Raw genomic sequence first — 16,790 nt, forward strand, 5'->3', positions numbered from 1 at the left:
CATCTTGACTCGAGGCCTAATGCTTTATCCTTTGCAGCATATAGCTATCCCATGGGGAATCTTAATTGTAAATAAGTTATCATTTATCTGCATCAGCAATGAGAATTTCCATAACGGGTGTTCACTATCTCAATAAAATACCATTCAGACTAAAATTTTCAAACAACAGAATGATACTGGCATCTAATGATTTTATTGGTGGATTTATTTCCAACAAAAGATACAGGTGGAGTATGGTTTCTAAGCCAGGAAGACCTCAAGTCAGGTCCTGCCTCTGACACATACTGGCTATGTGATCCTCCCAGAATAATAGGGAATTCTCTAAGAGTGAAATTTTCAGATAAAATCAGTAGTGGATGTTACCCCTCCAGGAGTCCCTTATATCAATGAAATCACATGTCCAAAACTATCTTATTCCCATACTTCACAGCCTTTAAAACTAAAGACATAGAAATAGTAGAAGAATCCAAAATAAGTAACTAAGGTGGTTAAATACCATCACTACAATTATTTAGAGGCATTTATTGATCTAGCAAAGATTTTATTTCAGCATCATTCCAAGGAGACTTTTGCTTGAGCATGCCAATTGTCACTTGGCCAATTGTTTTTCCAAAGAATTTGCTTAAAAGTTAATTTTTAAGTTGTTATACCGGTACATTCTTCAGTTGGTCAGGCCACAAAGCTTGGGAGGGTGAATCTGCCTGTCCTCAAAATGATATTTTGCAGAAAATGGAACCTACCCTGAGCCAAATCTGCTGATGGATGCTTCAAACACTACTCAGGACAATGAAAAACAAAGTCCAGTTGGAGAACAGTTGAGCAAATGTTTGTGCTCATTATATCAAACAATACTTCTGCTGGCCAAGGATGGATATTTTTAATTGCTTTGTGATGGATTTATTCATCATAAATGTGCAAGGATAATGGCATGTTTCTTTTCTTTCTTTTTTTTTTTTTTTATAAATAATGATATATAGAAAAGAAGTGTTTGTTGTGTTATCATGCTTTATATCCTTTCCCTTGACAATGTGTGTGTGTGTGTGTGTGTGTGTGTATATCCATATACATGTGCACACATGTGTGTCTATGTGCACCCAGGGATCAAATGTATATGTAAATGAATTAATATTTCTAGAGCTACTATTATGTCCCCCGTGTTGTATAGGCCCCGAAGTTAGAAATGCAGAGATGAGAAAATTCTCTGTCATAGAGAAGATTATATCCTAATGAAGAAACCACACAAAACAAGGGAGTGATGGCCCTAGAGGGGAAAAAAAATGGCCTATGAGACATAGATATAATGAATAAAGCAATCAAGTAGCCCATTATCACCTCCATTTTGGAAGGACTGGAAGTATTATTTTGATTATTTATCCAGAACCAAGAGGTAGAAGGGCATTGCATGTCTGAAAAGTTCACATGCTATGTCATCAAAGATAACTAAATATCCAAGGGAGATGGATGTTCTGAGGTCGGTCTGGTAACTTGGCACTCACTCCCTTATCAATAAGTAGAACAGACAACTCAACTCCATGGTAAAATTCCAAAGATTTGCTCTTCCAGGCATAGTTTCTGGAGGTATGGCCTTCGGAGGTTACATTTCCAGGTGGAGAGAGGCAGGACAGATGGCAAGATGTCCTCAGTGGACAAATATACACATGCATGCAATAACATTTCATTTATCCTGTGTCAGGGAACAAGCTGTTCTCCATAATAATAACTGGCATTTATTCAGCACTTTACATACATTATCTTCTTTGGGGAGGTAAGCTCCAAAGCTATTGTTATCTCCACTTTACATATGAGCAAACATACTCTGAGGGGTTAAGTGATTTGTCAAAGGTCACATTGGAGGTGAACTTCCAGCCCTTTTTCCACTTCTAAATCCACATAATGAATTTTCCAATTAATTGGTTGTCCCTTTAGGTAACAAAGCTTTAAAAATTTAAAGTTTCAATTTTTAACTATTTCTAATGATTACTTTTTAAATATCCAAAAGTCACAAAGTTTTGGGCTGAGTGGTGGAAAAAAATCAAAGACCTCATAATCAAAGTCTAATACATTCAGCCTCAGGCCCTATAAATGGCCATGTTGCCTTATGATAATAGGTTATCTAGTCCTGGAGTCTGCATTTTCCTCTTATCAGAACCTTTAAATAAATTTATTTTTATAGACAAAATGTGAAGAATGATTATATGATGATACCATTGGTTTGATTTTTTCTTTTTAATTAACTGATAACCTTAGAGCATTTAAAGCAGCATGGTATGTTGGAATGTTGGAATGAGCTATGAGTATGGACATTTGAATCCTACCTATGATGAGCACTACCAGTATGACATTGGACAAATGATTCAATTTCTCTACATCATTAAAGTTTCATTCAAGTTTCCTCATCAGAAAAAAATGACTGGGGTGCGGATGGGGCAGGTTTTAGACTATGTGGCTTTTAAGATATCTTCTCAGGCCAAATCAATAATTCTTGAAGAAGGAATCTAGATATCATGTAGACAAATTTCTAATTTTACAGAGAAAAGAAACTAAGGATCAGAGAAGTCAAATTACTAGTCCATGGTCATAGTGCCTGGCACATAATAAGTACTTAATAAATGATGGCTGAATGATTGACTCCTGATTCTGGACTGAAATTGGGTCAAATCCAAGCCAGGCTTGTTCCAAGTTCATCACTATATTCATTTAGTCATGATGTTTTTGAGAACTAATTTATAAACCACGTAAGAAAATCAGTCTCATTACTTCATAATCACAAGACACTTTTCCTTTCCCCACCTTTTTCTTTCTCCTTCTCTACTTTTGCTCTACTCGCTTTACCACCCTTCTTCTGCGACTCATCCTTAGGATAGAACTGTTCTAATTCTGGCCTGAAGCTGAAACCCTGGAGAAAGAGACTGGGGTGATGTGGAGATTGGGGCCTCATGGGAACTCTTTTCTCGAACTTGTATGTAGATTAACTGAGGTAGTAAGTTTGCACATTTAGAAGTTTTTTTTGCTGTAAGTGCCACAAAAATCATAAATGGGAATGATTAGCTGGGTTTCGTAAAAATAAATCACCAGAAACTGAAAAGTGAACTGTACACACACAAACACACACACACACACACACACACACACACACACACACACACACACATACTCTTATCTGTCTATTGCTCGATTAAAAACATTTTCAAGACCAAGTGAATGACTCAGTGAGTAGAGCCAGCTAAACCACCCTAATTTGGGGTTCTGAGTATATTATGAAGTCCAGGGAAAGATTTCCTTAAGGTTGTCCAAAAGCAATTAAGCTGTATTTAAATATGGAATTAATTCTTATTACAAAGACCATCCTGTGGTATCATTTAATGACTATGATTGAGGCTATGCAGAAGACCCAACTCTTGGATATTTGTGTTAGAATTTGTCAAGTGGAATATTAAATAAGTGTAGAATGTGCTATGAATGAGAGGAAGAGGGAGAGAGAATCAGGTTAGGTTTGGCAGGATCAATCTTAATCCTGGAAACTCAACATTAGAATATACTTCTGTCCTTTCAACAGAGAGATGGGGGAATGCAAAAGCAAAATATGACATACACTGACACAGGAGATTATTATTCTGATGATTTTTATTTATTTTTTATTTTTTGCTTACCTCTTCTCTTTTATTAAGGAAGGTCCTATGCTTAGAATGGGAAGAATATTTTCAGAAATAATTGTGACATAAAAATAAAAGTCAACAATGAAATACTTCAAAAAATGTTTTAAGTTTATGTTTGAATAAGTAAGGCTATGTTTGGATATATCGGCCCAGAAGTGTCTCTGGATTAAGGAGTAAGTGAGAATGTGTCAGTCCAAATGGAGGATACAAACAAGAATCTTGATTTTGGGCAGCATAGAGAAAGTTGTCATAGGAACCAGGTAGAGGCTAGTGTGCTGATGAAGCAGTTCCTGACACACTAGGTCTAGGACTTAGCACAGTGCCTTTGTCAGCAAGGTGGTGTTTCTGCTTTTTAGTATGTTGTCTATATTTGCCATAGTTTTCTTTCCAAAGAGGAAGTGATTTTCAATTTTATGATTACTGTTGTTGTCCGCAGTGATCAGTGAGCCCAAGACTATAAAATCTGGTCCTGCTTGCATTTCTTTTACCTCCATTTGTTAAGAAGTGATGGCTTCTTACTTTTAATTCCTCTTCATTTTCTGCCATGAGAGAGGTATGTCTATATATTTGAGATTGCAGGTATTTCTACTTGTGACCTTAATTCCAGCTTTTGATTCATCCAACCCACTATTTTACATGATGTACTTTACATGTAAGCTAAATAAATAAGTTTACAATACTAATATACAGCCTTGCTGTGCTCCTTTTCCAACCTTAAGCCAATCGTTCTTCCATGTTCAGTTTTATTTATTTATTTATTTTTTTCATGTTCAGTTTTAATTGTTGCTTCTTTACCTAAATATAGGTTGTTTAGGAGACAAGATGATCTGGTATTCCCAACTCTGAGGACTTCCTGCATTTTGGAGTGACTCACAGTCAAAGATTTTATTGTAACAATGAAACAGAAGTAGTTATTTCTTCCGAAACTCCCTTGCTTTCTTCATAAACCAATGAATGTTGGCAATTTGGCCTCCAGTTCCTCTGCCTCTGAAAACCAGATCATTTTTCTTGCAATTCTCAGTTCACATATTGCTGAAGCTTAACCTGCTGTCTCTTAAGCAATCCCTTATGATGAATGAAACATCTTTTTGGGGGGTGTTATTTCTAGAAGGTATTGCTAATCTTTAGAACTAATCATTCTCTGGCTTTACAGTATTAGTGGTTAGAGCATAGACTTGTCTTACTATGATGTTAAATAGTGTGGCTTGGATTCAAACAGATATTATTCTGTCATTTTTGAGATTGTACCCCAATACTACTTTTCGCATTCTTTTATTGATCATGAAGCCAATACCATTTCTTCTAATAGATTCTTGCCCACAGTAATATATGTGGTAATCGCCTGAATTAAATTCACCCAATTCCATCCATTTAAGTTTACTGATACTCAAGATGTTGATATTTAATCTTCTATTTGATCAGTTTATCTTGGATCATACATTTTACATTTCAGGGTCCTATGCAATACTGATCTTTATAGAATCAGATTTTTCTGTCCATTTTAGTGCTGTCCATAGGTTTTCTTAATAAAGATACTAGAAGTTCACATTTCCTTCTCTAGTGGGTCACCTTTTGTGTCACTCTTTTCACAATGACCTATCTCTTTTGACATAGATCATAATTTCCATCACAACATGACAGTGATGGGGATGGAGGGAGGATATAGCAGATAGTAGGAAATTAATAAATATTCATTCCATTTCATTCCTGTGATACTCTCCTATATGGTAAGATCCTCTATTGTTAGATCAGCATTTGATTAGCAATAAGAAGACACTTTTCATAAAAGCAGTATCTGAGTCATGGTTCATAGTCCATATCTTCTATTTGGAAAAAAGTAAGGGAGAGAGGCTATTTCTTGCTTAGAATGTACTCAGGTACACACCTCTTCCTCTTAAGATGCCCTAATTTCATGAAATCTTCCCTTATTCCTCAGTTACTGGTACTTCGTCCTATTACCTGCATTTATTTCATACATATTTTGCCTAATTATTTATATAATATATATATTATATATGTATATACACACATATGTATGTGTATATACATATATACATATATATACACACATATATATATATATATACATATATATATGTATATATGCATGTTTGTCTCTCCAGAACATAATATCTTTAAAGGGAAGTTCAATGAATGAATGGACAGCCACATGGCACGGTGGATAGAGTGCTAAAACTGGAGTTAGGAAGATATGAGTTCAAATATAGCCTTACTAGCTCTATAACTCTGGACAAGGTACTTAACCATGTTTGCCTCAGTTTCCTCATCTGTAAAATGAGCAGGTGAAAGAAAGGGCAAGCCACTCTTATTATCTCTGCCAAACTTAAATGTGGTTATGAAAACTCAGACACAAGTGACTAATATCAGTGAGTGAATCAATAGGAGGATTTTATATAGCATAAAATTTTATAAGGACTTTGCAAATACTATTTTATAAGGATTTTATATAGTATAAAATCGATAGGAGGATTTTATTTGGGTTACAAATGAAAGCTTTTCTGATACCTAGCTAAAGCCCACCTGAATCAATGCTATTGCTGTTATCAGAAACTCCAAAGCTCATTAAGGGTCTACAGTGTTCCTGGGGCATAGTGCTAGTTTTTGGAGCTGATACAAAGATAAATAAATAAACCGCTCTGAAGGACTTTCTTTACTAGACTTGATAAGATATGTAGCCAGATAACTGATACAGATTAAAATGTGTTAAGTGCTAAGGGACCAAAGTGTTATGAGATCAGATGAGGCAGAAATCTCTTTGAGAAAATAAACTACGAAGAAGTGCCTAGCACAGAAAAATGCAAGTTGAGGGAATCAGAGGCTTTTTTTTCTCCCATGATACATTTATTCAGTCAGCATGACTTCTGCTGGGATGTTGCAGGACTGGGAAAGGACAGACAAGTGACTTATCCATACTCTGTCAGGCTCTTTCCTTCCTCCTACTGGACAAATAGGAAAAGTGTAATTGCTTCTCTCTTTTCTACAAGGCCTGTGACTAATAAAAATGAATTGTTCTGGCATGATTTGGTCTTTTTAAAGTCATGTCTATGACTATTTATTTTATGCTTTTCTAAATATTTGCATATCAACAATAATTAAAAGAGATACAGAGTTTTGTTGTTGTTTTTAAAATAGAAAATGGAAAGAGCTCAAGGTCAGAAAATCCAAAATCATAGGATCAATTCAATTCTTAGGAAAGATTTAAAGCAGTAATGGACCTTAGAGATAATCTAGTCCCACTCTTTCATCTTACAAGTAACTAATAACTTGACCAATGTCATACAGTAAACTAATGGCAAAATCAGCACTAAACCTGTGTGTCTTGTTTTCTAGTCTAGTAAAGTGTATCCCCAGCACTAAGAACAATTTCTAACACATGTTCAGTTTTTCAGTCATGTCTGACTCTTCATGACCCTGTTTGAGATTTCTTAACAAAGATACTGAAGTGTTGCTGTTTTCTTCTCCAGATTTCCTCCAAATGAGGAAACCAAAGTAAACCGTTAAGTGACTTCTGCAGATCACACAGCTAGTAAAGTATTCAAGGTTGGATTTGAACTCAGACCTTCCTGACTCTAATCATGGCTATCTATCCATTGCCAACCAGCTGCCCTTTTGTAATTTTAGCATTCAGTGAAGTACTTGGTATGCAGTATGCACTTAATAAATGCTTGTTGATTCATTTAAATCTATACAGGTGAGTAAACTGAAGATGATCTAAACTGAAGATAAAAGGAAAAGGGAAAAAGTGCTCAGAACTAAATGTTGGCAGGAAAAGTTTTACTTAATGGAGAAGATACCTCAGTTAAGTTTTTCTGACCTTTAAAGAGTGCTAAGAATAGGGAGTAGTCCTGGTATAGGAATTCCAAATGAGGAAACTGCCTTTGTCAATGTAAGTCAGTGCCTTCTTTGCAACTTCTAGTCTAAGGGAAATACCTAGAACACAAGAGATTCTATATATAGCCTGTGTATGTCAGAAATCAGACTTGAACAAGACCTTCCTAGCTCTTAAATCAGTTCTATAAGCATTTCTCCATAATACCTTCTAAAGGGAGCTGGCCACTCTAAAAATTTTAAGAGGAAAAAAAATAGATAATAGGAGCTCATTAAATATTCATCACTTTATTGTCTAATATGGAGCACAACAACCAAAACTAAACTTCAGATGTTCAATAAGGGAACTGGACACTCTAAAAATTTAAAGAAAAAAAAGTTAAAGAATCTTGAAATTTGTGGTTGAGAGCTGCAAAAAAAAAGATTTAGATTTTGTTTTACATGTAATAATTGTTAACAGCACAATGCCTGATACATAGTAGGAGTTCATTAAATATTTATCACTTGATTGTCTAATATGGGGCACAACAACAAAAACTGAACTTCAGATGTTCAGCGAAGACTGTATCGTCACATCACAGAAATGACTGGATTTATCCCCCATAGTTGCTGCAAGGAATTATTAATGTGGAAAAGATGAGTGTTACCGTTGCACTGAATACAAAACAAGGTCAAATGAAGAACACAGCTGTGGAGTTTGTGTAGTCCTCTTATACTTGAAATCAGAGCCATAACTAGGGTGGGGCAATCTGTTTTGCCTCAGGGCACCAAATTCAGAGGCTCCTGAAGTGTTTGTAGTCCTCCACATGCTAAAAGCAACAGAGCTTATCAGCCACTTAGCAAGAATAGTTAAAATAAGAAACCATCAAGTGGGACCAGTGTGAGCTTCTCCCATGTCCTTTCTCTTCTTTGTTCCCTATCTAGGGCAGCTCCTCTATTCCTCTACCCTACCACTCCTCCAGTAGCTTCTTGTTGGTGTTCTAAGGACTCTTTCAACTGGTCCCATCAACTGAAGGAGCGTTTTGTTGCTTGCCTGGAATATAATGTGTAGTACCTGCTCCAGATGGAAACTTTGCTAAGCACAGCTCTGTTTAGAAGGGCTGTGTTTCAGATAAGCCACAGTTTGAATGCCTGAAAATGTGTGGAAGGGCAGATGCAACAACTGGCCCTCAGATAGCCAAAGGAATCATTTAGCAAAATCAGACTTTGATTATTTTGTCAATAGAGGATCTTCAGCCTCCAGTGGGCAGATTGTGTCAGAAACTTTGGCAGGTGGTGGGAGTACAGATATAAAGAATGAAACAATCTCTACTGGCAAAGAGCTTGGAAGTGCATCCATTAGTATATACAGACTAAATGATGTTGTTCATCCTTCATTTTCTTTTTCTTTCTTTCTTTCTTTTTTTTTTCCCCCCTGAGGCTGGGGTTAAGTGACTTGCCCAGGGTCACACAGCTAGGAAGTGTTAGGTGTCTGAGACCAGATTTGAACTCAGGTCTTACTGAATTGAAGGCTGGTGCTCTACCCACTGCGCCACCCAGCTGCCCCCTCATCCTTCATTTTCAAAGAGGAACAATGTTATGTCTTGTTGAGCATGAATTGGATTTAAGTGAGGTAAAATCCAGTGGCAAGATAAAAGTCAAGATGACTGTGATTTCCACAATGTCTTTGATGTCTGACCAAACGCTAAGTGCTCCACAGAACCTGCATGGCCACTGGAACAAATTGTTCTCATCCTCTCCTTCCATCAATGAAATACTCACATGCTTCAGGTAGACATCCCCTTAGCTCACCTGACATGTCTGAAGCTATTGGTTACCTTCAGTCTGGTTTAGCCCATGTGCCAAGACAGTTTTACCTGCCATGCTGCTGCACATGCTGTAGCTTCTTGAGTCACAGATGAGAGTTGGGTGACAGGTGTATGAGCAGCCCTGAAAAGGGCTCAACTGGAGCTGCTAGTCCTCCTGAACACCCCATCCATCTTTACAGAATAAGTATAAAGAATAAATGCATTTATTATTTTTGTAGAATAAATGCAAAGGGAACAAATACAATGAATTTAAAGGTAACCTAGGAAAGAAGAATCTAGTAGTTGGGGAGATCAGGAAAGACTTCATGTAGAAGGTAATACTTAAGATAAGCTTTGAAGGAAACAGGGATTCTAAGCAGCAAAGGTGAGGGGAGAATAAGGTCTTTCAGCCTTGAGGGACAGCCAATAGAAAGTCATGGAATTGGGAGGCAGAATATCCTGTAAAGGACAGTTTGGTTGTATTACAGGGTATATCTGAGGGAATGATGTATAGTGAGGTTTAGAAATCTGGGTTGGGGCCAGAGTGTGGAGGAGTTTGAAAATGAAACAGATATGTTTATGTCTTATCTTAGAAGCAATAGGGGGCTGGAGCTGATTGAGTAAGGGATCAACATTGTCAGAGCTGTACTTAAGGAAAATTATTTTAGTAATACTTTGTAGAATGAACTTGAGTAGGGAGAGAATATTACCTTTTGTGTTCTGTGGCCAATTAATAATTTTTAAAAATCTATCATTTTCTGTTAATTAATTGGGGGGGAAGAACAAGCTTCAATATAATACTCATTAAGGTATGCCTTTCTTAAATACTCTCCTTTAATATTTTGTTGATTATTGTATATCACAAAAATACCTCCCCTACTTCAAGTTCTATTAAAATAAGGATAATTTAACATAATCTAACATTTTCATTCTCATCCAGAAATATCCAAGTAATTTAAAAATTTGAAATGACTTTTGGAAATGGAATTTTTCAACATTTAGTACTTTGTCTAAGTCATTAATTTCAGTTAACCCATCACCAGTTATCCTGACCCATGTCTTATCATTGGATTTCAGTATCTCTAAAGGAAAGAATGGGGGTGATGACTTTGCCCTGCTCTGCCTCACTTATATACAATTCACTTGAAAGCCAAGATATTACCTTCTTGATGTCATTTCCTCTTTAAGAATAAAGATGAACAATTTCAGGAAATGGTTGTCTAGCAGACAACCTGAAATGCCCATAGTGATTATAACACATGTTGTATGAAATCAGAACTATTTACAGTAAGAAAGTAACCAAATAGACCATGTAGTTTATTGTTTGATTAATTCTTTGAATAGTTATCCAAGAAAATCATTTGCACTGAAAAAAGGAAACAAACAAACCAACCTCAGATTCCTTTTAGATCACCTGGCACATAAGTGGAGGATGAAGCCTTAGTTTCAGAATCTACTTTTGACAGTTACTACCTATATAAGTACCCCAAACAAGTTATTTAATCTACACGGGTCTCAGTTTCTCCATATGTATACATGATCAATCAGGTGTCTTCCAGCAGCAGATCTATGCTTCAACAATTGATATTTATGCCAATGCTCAATCATATTTATTTCTTTGTGACTCCATTTGGAGTTTTCTTAGCAAAGATACTGGGTGATTTGCCATATCCTTCTGCAGCTCATTTTACAGATGAGGAAACTGAGGCAAACAGGGTAGAGGGACTTGCTCAGTCATATAGTTAGTATGTGTCTGAAACAGGATTTGAACTTAGGAAGATGAAGTCAAGTGCTCTAGCCACTTTGCCACTGAGCTGCCCTTACTGACATTTATATAACACTAAAGATGATAAAGCATTTTACATATATTATCTCATTTTAGCATCATTAGAATTGTGCAAAGTTGGATCTACAGAGTGATTATCTCTATTCTACAAATGAGAAGACTAGGAGGGCAGCAAATCCAATTTAACACTTACTAACTGTGTGATCCTGGGCAAGTCACTTAACCCTAATTGACTAGCAAAAACAAAACAAAAACAAAACCAAAAAAAAATATGAGAAGATTAAATGTCAGAGGAAATATTTTTTTTTATTTAGAATTTTTTTCACAGTATATATGCATGAGCAATTTTTCTCCACAACATTATCCCTTGTATTCATCCCTCCAAATTATGCCCCCCTCCCTCCACTCCCCCCCCATGACAGGCAATCCCATACATTCTACATGTGTTACAATAAAACCTAGATACAATACATGTGTGCAAATACCATTTTCTTGTTGCACATCAAGTATTAGACTCCGAAGGTACACGTAACCTGGGTAGACAGACAGTAGTGCTAACAATTTACATTCACTTCCCAGTGTTTCTTCTCTGGGCGCAGTTATTTCTGTCCATCACTGATCAACTGGAAGTGAGCTGGATCCTCTCTATGTTGAAGATATCCACTTCCATCAGAACACATCCTCAGAGGAAATATTTGAACCCAGATTTTTCTGACTCCAAACCCCAAACTCTTTTCATTATGCAAGAACAGCTAAGTAATAAGCCCTATGAATAATAGAGATATTACATCCACAATTCCTTTTTTCCCCTGAGGCAATAGGGGTTAAGTGACTTGCCCAGGGTCACACAGCTAGTAAGTGTTAAGTTTTTGATATCAGATTTGAACTCAGATCCTCCTGACTTGAGGGATAGTGCTCTATCCACTGCACCACCTAGCTGCCCTGATCCACAATTCTTCTTTAATAGTATTTTTAAGTCACCAATAGATAGAAAAGTGAACAATTTATTCCATAAATAAGTAATTTGAATTGATGTTTGGGCATCTTATATAACCTAAATGTAATGTTTTATTTTATAAGAATATATATTCAATTGTACAGCTTCTGCTATAATTCTGATATTTATTCTAGTGTATAGATCCATTCTCTCTAAAATTGGAGGTTATACCATCAGTTCCTCCTTCCCCAGAAGTTAATTGGTCACCAAAATTGACTCACCTATTCATTGGCTCCAGGACTTAGAGATAAGATAAGGAAAAGAGATAGTGTAAAAAATATAATTATATAATTATATATATATATACATATATATATACATATACATATATATATATATATAGAAAGAGAGAGAGAGAGAGAGAGAGAGAGAGAGAGAGAGAGAGAGAGAGAGGATTTTGTTTGTACTCACCACCTAGACAAATCTAGAGTAAATGATATGAGTCAAATATTTATCCTATATTCTATCAGTGTTCCAAAAGCACTACATCTCAGGCTGTTGGATGGTAGGAAAACAACGCCTCACTTCCAGTTGAGTAGAAAGTCTCTCTTTTGTTCCCACAACATACTGCTATTTTCAAAAGCTGATAAACTATTTGCCCAACAACAACCAAAAAGGGATTTCATGAGTGGTTAGGATGACATAATGCACCAGATTTAACGAAGCAGCTAAGAAAATTCCATCAGTCATTATTGCCCAAATGACTGGTGTCAGATTTCTTCTTTATTTGCAGACAGATTTATCCTCAAACCTGTACCAGGCAGGTATTTGACATGTGTGACAGTCAATTTGTATCCACACACACACAAAGTTGGATGGGAGGAAAAGGGTCTTTGGTTGCAACTATTAAAATTAGGAAACTTTTGGGTTATGTAAATTTTGCCCATGTAAAGTTATTTGTATTAAATATTACAAATATTTGTGCATTTACAAATGTACCTGAGTCAAGCATCAACATTGAAATAAAGTGCTTCTCAGAATATTTCCACAGGTTAATGAAACAATGTAATTAGTTCAATTCAATTTTTAAAAAATCGTACTAGGTACTGGGGGTGCAACTAAAAAATGAAAAGGTCTCATCACTCAAGGATCCCCTTCTAGCAGAAGGAATAACAATTACATAAATAAGTACAGAATATATATGTATATATGTACAAGAGGAAGGGAAATGAGGATATTAGCAACTCAGGAAAGACCCAATACTGTAGGGTCTCCTACAAAATGGAACCTAACATCAGGAGGTGTTGACTTTTGCTGAAATTTATTGCAGGGATTTATTGACTTCTGAGATAAATATTGACCAAGTCAAAGTCAAGGTTATTACTTATCTTAAGGAACAATAAATCTTGGTATTCTCTGTGACACAAAGTCAATATATACTTTGTTACATACATTCCGAAAAGTTTTATTGAGATATCTATAAATCTCTCTATCCTAGCCATGAGAATAGCTTTTAAAAATTAACATTTGGAAATGATGCTTTTAAAGGATTTTTTGAAGGAAAAAACTACTATTCAATTTTTGATGAGTTAATTAGGTAGCAGTAATTTGTATCTGTCTATGATCTCTGATTAGTTCATTAGAAACACAGGTGATGTGATTGTTTCATGAGTTTGCTGTATTATTGATCTCTGGAACAGTAAGTAATAGAAACAGCCTGACTCATCTCATTACGATCAACATCCAAGATGAGAGTATGTGTTCTTGACAATTCTATGATTTGCAAACAATTCCAGGTTCTTTTCACAGAAGAGATGAGAGAGCCAATGAGAAAATGGGATCTACTTGGATTTTTGGTCTGGGCTCTAAAGGACTTTGTCCCCAGGCCAGAGTTCAATTCTTAGGGATTTGCCACCCTTGCTGAAGACCTATGAGAGATTACATTGTTATTGTTTGCTCTTTGCTCTTAAAGAGGACCAATGACCTCAATCAGAATTAACTTTTAAGTGAATTGGATTTAATTGAGGTAAGACTGTTCAAAGTCATCTGCTTTACTTTCTCCTCCAGAGTCACCTGAATCCATTGGCAATATATAGGTGAAGAGAACTGGGGTTGGCCCAGGATATATGAAGTGAGAGATATGTAGTGAGAGATCTTGGCATTTGGGGCCTTTACAACCAACAAACTAACCAACTAATCAAGAGGTATTTATTAAATTCCTATTCCAGTAAATATGCAATCCTATTCATATGTAGCATATCCTCTAGATTCACTCTTCTTACCTGCCCTGACCAGTTACAACTTCAAAATGTAGCTGACCATTCCTCCCTCAAGATTCTAGGGATAATAATTACCCTTTGGGGTTGTAAGCTCTAATGCTATTTTTTCACTAGTCCTTATCTGGGCTCAATATTGATCAACCAATGGACATCAGTTGACTTTCGCAAAGTGAGACAGAAGTTAGAAAAACATCAATCAAATTAAGTCCCTCACATACACGGAGTGAGGAAGTTTCTGAATGAACTTAAATGAGGCACATTATTCATAAATATGTCGGGTCTTGCAGCTCCTGGTCCTGCCAGTCCCTTTCCTCTATCATGGAGTCCCCATTCAATTTGCTTCTGAATGTGTGCTGTGATGGACCAGTCGTTCCTTTTCTCAGGTGGGCTGACTCTTTCCAGAACATGGTATTTCAATGGATTGGGCTGAGTCAAACAGAGACTTAACTCCTCAGACTAGGCTATTGCCACTACTGACTAGTGAGATGTGCCATTGAATCTGGTTGGTGAGGGAATCTCAGGTAGCCCTTTTGAAACTCACAAGGATATGCATTCACCTAAGATCAGAAAAAAAATGAACACAAAAAAGGCAAATGCAAAAGAGGCACCATATATTCATCAGATATTGGGATGAGTGGGAGATAGAATCTCTTGCCTTATTTCCCCTTCCAGCAGTTTAGAGCCATCTTCCTCATTCAAAAGCAACCAGGAAAGAGTACAAGAGATCATGTACTCACACTTTTGGTAAACTTAATTGACAAAGATCCTATACTGAGGGAGGAGATGGGATGTCATATATGAGGAGGCCAGTTTGGTAGCTAAATGGTTCAGTGGATAGAGTGCTAAGATTACATTAAGGAAAACTCAAGTTCCAATCTGACCTCATCCTAACATTACCTGTGTTTGTAAAAAATGGGGAGTTGTTTTGAGGATCAAATAAAAAATAATTGTAAAATGCTTAATATAGTGTCTGGCACATATACTAAGCACTATATAAATTTTAACTATTATTATATAGACTGCATGATAGTAAATAATATGAAATCAGTAAAGAAAGACAGGTTGAAGAACTAGTAGACATGGTCTTTGTCCTTCAGAGATTTGTTTCTATGTTTCAGAGCCTTAGGGGGGTGATCTCTAAGAATATTCAATGTGTACCAGGGCAACCATGGCTGCCCACCTTCATTCTGGGATTGGAGTCCCTGCTGCTGCTTATTCTCATGAATTTAGATATAACTGAGCCAGCTGGAAAAGGGTTCTATGATCCAGGTTATTAAAAAATAACTGACATTCATATAGCACTTGAAAGTTTATAAAGCACTTTAAATGAAATCAAATGAAGTAATTTTCGCTTGATGCTAATAATTTCTGTAAGGTAGGCACTAGAGGTTTTATTATCCACATTTTACAGATGAGGAAATTGAGACACAGAAAGGTTAATTGAATTCCTCTTTGCCACATAGTTTAGTTGAAGATAGAATTCAAAGTCAGATCTTTGCTGACTCCAAGTTTAGTCCACTCTCCTCTGAATAATATTGCCATGTGTGTAAGCTCAAGTATCCCAAATCACCTTTTTACCACCTGAATGTTGTTAGCACAACAGGAAAAGCAGTGCAGCTAAAATACTAGTGTAGAAAGGCATAGATGTAATTTTACCACTTTATTTCTACCTTTGTAATGATCCAACATATTTAAGCTTCAAGGAACAATCCACATTGCTGAGCTTGATCCTTTGATCTTGAAACAAGCCTTCATAATCCTGCTGCTGTTGGAGAATGAGAGATTGCTTAGGACTAAAATGGGAGTCCAACACAGCAAGACTGCAGGGCCCCAGCAGTCAGGAATTCCTCAGATGCTTTCCCTTTTGTGTCTGTGCTGGGCCCTCCCCAGATACTTGTTCTCTGGGGAAAGCTTTCTGAAGGAGTGTACCCCATTTACATGAGTGCTCCCTCTTTCCCATTTATGTCTTGTGTGTCTATATGCCTGCTAGTCAAGCAGCTAGTGCCCTTAGGACAGGAAATGCTGAAAGGAAATAGGCTGTAAGAGTCTGTGTTTCTAGTTTAGAAAAACCCCATAACATTGTGTTCTTGAAAGTGTCTTCTGATTCACTCTCTCCCTTTTCTGAGATAAGGGTGGGGACAAGTAACATGACATATATGATACATAAGCATTAGGGAAAAATTTTACTTTTTGGGTGAAAATTCAGATTGCTTTCTTTTCAACATGGGGGAAAGAGCCATTTCCAAAACCAGATAATATTCTGTGTATGAAGGAAGGATGCAAGGAAAGAAAATGAATAAATGAATGAGTGAGTGAAAAGGTACTAATTAGGTGCCAGACAGACACTTACTAATTGCTTGCCCTAAAAGAACTTACATTCTACTGGGAAAAGACAAAAGATATAAAGGGGAAGGGAGGGAGCTGGAAAGTACTGTTTTGTCATTGGAATAGTAAGCTGAACCACAGAACAGTCTGTTGCCATGCCCTTTTCTGAAA

Source organism: Sminthopsis crassicaudata, chromosome 1 (assembly GCF_048593235.1).
Source record: "Sminthopsis crassicaudata isolate SCR6 chromosome 1, ASM4859323v1, whole genome shotgun sequence".
Classification (NCBI taxonomy): Eukaryota; Metazoa; Chordata; class Mammalia; order Dasyuromorphia; family Dasyuridae; genus Sminthopsis; species Sminthopsis crassicaudata.